Source organism: Salmo salar, chromosome 17, assembly GCF_965601325.2.
Source record: "Salmo salar chromosome 17, fSalSal1, whole genome shotgun sequence".
Taxonomy (NCBI): Eukaryota; Metazoa; Chordata; class Actinopteri; order Salmoniformes; family Salmonidae; genus Salmo; species Salmo salar.
In genome coordinates, this window is record NC_138307.1 from 16,742,501 (window position 1) to 16,747,500 (window position 5,000).

Consider the following 5,000-nt stretch of genomic DNA (forward strand, 5'->3'; position numbering starts at 1 on the left):
ATCCATCACATCTCCCCGGAAATCAATTTACAGCACATCAACTGTATATCGCCTTGACAACACTGACTGGTGGTGGGAAGGCTTCAGTAGCTAGGAAAGGAGGGGGAAAACAGAGGAGAGAGAGGTACAGTCATATTCATCAAATCTCATTTGTTTCTCCTTATTCAAAAAACATACTTCCCGTCCCTTGAAACTTTCTGAGCGTTAATGATGTTTTGATGGCTAATAAATATACTTATGTTAAATTGTTGGTAAGTGCAATTAAGAATTAGAGAAGATGAATAAAGACTATGTAAATAGCGGAAGCACACACACACTACCCGTCCGGCATGCCTGCCTGTGGTGGCTGGGTATTTTCTTTGAGATGCTGTGTGTGACTGACAGTGGGAAGGCTGAGATGGGATGTTGCTTCTTGCATTCATTTAGTTGTTGGTTTCCTGCAGATGTCAGCGCACTGCTTCATTAACGGTGTTTGTTTTAAGAAAACCTGAAAAAAGGAGGATAAAAGAGGACAGTTCAGCTCAAAATAGAGGGAACGAGACGCTCTGAGAATAATTGGCGACGGAAATGAAAAGAATTCTGTCCGTAGACACACGCCACAAAATAACTACTTTGAACATCCCATGAAAAATTACACGTGGACATCCTCGCTTCAGACACCAGTAGAGAAGAACCGTACCGGAGACAGAGATACCATAGAGAGACAGCGAGAGAGGGAGAGAGATAGCGACAGTGTGTGTGAGAGAGAGGAGGAGTGTGTGTGTGTGAGAGAGAGGAGGAGTGTGTGTGTGAGAGAGAGGAGGAGTGTGTGGGAGAGAGAGAGGAGGAGTGAAGGGGAGAGAGAGAGAGGAGGAGTGTGTGTGTGTGAGAGAGAGGAGGAGTGTGTGGGAGAGAGAGAGGAGGAGTGAAGGGGAGAGAGAGAGGAGGAGTGAAGGGGAGAGAGAGAGAGCTTTCATTCCAGAAGATGTCATGCTGTTCCGGCAAACGGTTCTCTGTTAGGCCATCCACAGCCTGCTGTTGGTGCCGCCACCCCCGCTGTACCCACCGTGCCTTGTGCCAGAGCCCGCGCCGCCACCGTTGCCAAGAGCAGCCAGTCCGTCCCTCTCCCTCTCTCCGGAGCAGATGTCACTCAATCGGCCCCTAACAGACAGACAGCCGCCGTCGTGCCAACACACACCCGACGTGTGAAGAGAGGGTGACGGGGTACAGGGATAGGGGGCACAAGAACACAGAGTGGCCAAATATAGACTGTTCTCACCCCCCATCCCGCACCCCCTTCCCTGCTAAACAGACACTTTCCTCTCTCAAGAAGACACCCCCTGCAGTCCCATGGAATATTCTAATTCTGAATCCTGACTCCTATTATCTGCTGAGTGTGTGACATCTGAATTGTAATTAGTAGCTCAGGGGTGAACAGAGAGCGAGACCCCCGAAAACAACCAATTCTGCCAGACACAGACACACACAAACCTTTCCTTAGTTCCTTTGTTTCAACCCCACTCCAGAACCAAACCAGGAAGGATTGGCCATGCAGGCCGGAAGTGATCCCAGCCCCCCCATTGGTCCATTAGAAGTCTGTGGTGGTTCTCTTTCTTCTCTAGTTCCCGTCCAGGATCCCCTATCGATAACCCTAAACCCCCCCCTCCACAAAGGCCTGGGTGACGGAGGCTGGCTTCAGGGACAGGAGATAATGGGATTGAGGTGGTACTTAAATCTCAGTGAACCACAGCAGCTCAAGTCATTAGTGAATAGGATCCATACTGAGGGTGCTAATCATGGCTAATAAAACCCTGGGCTCTGCTGGAGCAGCCAACGGGGAGGGGAATCTCTAGCTCTGACTCTCTCTCCATCTCTCCCGCTCTTCTCTCAGGCCTTCTCTCTAACTCTCTCTCCATCTCTCCTTTCCATCTGTCTTCTCTCAGGCCTTCTCTCTAACTCCCTCTTTTTTCTAACTCTTAAAGAGGAAGAGAAAAGGCCTGAGAGGAGACTCGTTTCTCTCTCTGAACTCAGTCAGCTAGCCCTAAGAAACAGAAAACTTATGACCGGAGAAAACGAGGGGGGAGAAAAGCGAAGGGGGGTGAAAAAAAAGAGGATGGAATTCTAATTTAGCGTTGGGGTCAGAGGACACAGACGAGGCCCTGTCCTTCCATTGAGGGATCATTAGAAGAACAATGGTGTCTCTGCCATCTAATTAGGAAAGGTTAATAAGCAGGAGAGGGCCAACCCGCTACCCAGGATGCACTCTGCTTGGGCCAGGGAGGTGACTAGAGGTCTAGCTACCCACGGATGCTCATCTTACTGGGAAGTAAGAAATTACATGGGCAAATGTTTGTAGAACCTTTAGATGCCAATACTTCCTGTAATTCACTATAATCCTGCTTCATGCAATTATCACAATAGCCTATTATGCATATACATTCAAGTGGACTCCAAAGATTGGACTTGTTTTAACATTAGTCACCACTGTTCCAACTCTGTACCCTCCACCTCCTACAACCCCATGTGGCCATGACAAGTCATGGGTCTAAAGCCAAGCTCACCTAAAGCATTATTTCGCTGATGGGAAAATTTGATCTGGAATGAGTCAAAATAACATTGTTTTAGAAGTGGCGTGGATCACTCTGGAATTCAGTTCTGGAGCACTACCTGCCTCTGTCATACAAATAGCTAAGTAGGGTTAGTCCTGGTCGGTCTCTGGTCTGGTCCCCCAAAAATATCCCAATGCCCCAGGGCAGTGATTGGGGACATTGCCCTGTGTAGGGTGCCATCTTTCTGATGGAATGTTAAATGGGTGTCCTGACTCTCTGTGGTCCAATAAAGATCCCATGGCACTTATCGTAAGAGTAGGGGTGTTAACACCTGGCTAAATCGCTAAATCGGGCCCTCATACCATCATGGCCACCTAATCATCCCCAGCTTACAATTGGCTCATTCATCCTCCCTCCTCTCCCCTGTAACTATTTCCCAGGTCATTGTTGTAAATGAGAACGTGTTCACACACAAAAACACAGGAAAACACAAGGTTAAGGATACAATAATGAATACAGGAGGTGTGTGTGTGTGTGAGCGTGAGAGTGTGTGCGAGTGAGTGTGAATTCCCCCTAAAAACACATGCCAGATTAGGGAGCAGCTCTGCTGAGGTAAAAACAATGATAATGGTTACAAGCTCGCCTCAGAGAAACAGAGGGTGCATTTCTTTAACACCAAAAGCTGTGTTTACAGAGAGATGAAAACATCTAGTGTTCTGTTAAAGGAGTGAGAGGCGAAGGATAGGAGAGGCACAGAGACACTGTCGCAGCAACACACACTGGAGTCTCTGAACGAACAAGATTGCATTGTCATACTATACATTGCATACATACAGGAAGGAAACTAGCCTTGGAATATGGATTTGCATTCCTCTGGAAAACATCCTACCTTTATTGTTTTTTTCCTTTAAAGCAATACTGTAGGTAGTGGTACTATATTAACACTCAATGAAGTCATCCAATGCTCTAAATATTTCAGCAAATACATGCATGAACCATTAAACTATAACCTTTAAACAAGTCAGACATCACCATGACAAAGATGATTTTACAAACAAACAGAACACACAAAACCTTCTTTAACCTTGACATTCATTTACTCAGAAAATGGATTCCCATACTGGCCAAATATGTAATGGTGTGCTATTATAGTACATTATGCTATTTACCGCAGCACAGTCACATAGACTTTCAAATGGCTTATTGTGTGGGTATGTTATGTGATTTTTATACAGTTGTGAACGGAGATGTAATTTTGTTATTTCAGAACAACAGAGTCGCTGAGCATTAGTATAACCCCAGTGGAAAAGGTTATTGCTGTCCCTGCAGCTTCACTCGTGAGCACACACACACACACACACACACACACACACACACACACACACACACACACACACACACACACACACACACACACACACACACAAAGGCACGCACGGGCACGCACACACTCCACTCAGCCTGTGATAATGTGCCAGTGATGGTCAGACAGTGGTAATGACAGTAATGGCCAGTGTGATTATGGCAGCAATGTGTTCTGTATGCTTATCTATGCTACTGGCAGCTGTTCACCATCCATTCTTCTGTTCATTCTACTCCTCAAAGAGAAGTAGATAGAGACACAGACAGACGCACAGTACAGACAGACACACAGTACAGTACAGACAGACAGACAGACAGACAGACAGACAGACAGACAGACAGACAGACAGACAGACAGACAGACAGACAGACAGACAGACAGACAGACAGACAGACAGACAGACAGACAGACAGACAGACAGACAGACACAGTGCCTTCAGAAAGTATTAATACCCCTTGACTTATTCCACATGTTGTTATGTTACAGCCTGAATTCAATATGGATTAAATATGATTTTTTTTTTACCCACAATGACAAAGTGAACACATGTTTCAGACATTTTTGCTCATTTATTGAAAATTAAGTAGAGAAATATATCATTTTGATAAGTATTCACACCCCTGAGTCAATACATGTTAGAATCACCTTTGGCAGTGATTACAGCTGTGAGTCTTTCAGGGGAAGTCTCTAAGAGCTTTGCACACCTGGATTGCACAATATTTGCCCATTATGCCTGTTGACCCATAACATGATGCAGCTACCACCATGCTTAAAAATATGAAGTGTGGTGCTCAGTGATGTGTTGTGTTGGATTTGCCCCAAACATAACGCTTTGTATTCAGGACATAAAGTTAATTTCTTTGCCACATTTTTTGCAGTTTTACTTTAGTGCCTTATTGCAAACAGGATTCATGTTTTGGAATATTTGTATTCTGTATAGGCTTCCTTCTTTTCACTCTGTCATTTAGGTTAGCATTGTGGAGTAACTACAATGTTTTTGATCCATCCTCAGTTTTCTCCTATCACAGTCATTAAACTCTGTAACTGTTTTAAAGTCACCATTGGCCTCATGGTGAAATCCCTGAGCCGTTTCCTTCCTTTCCGGCAA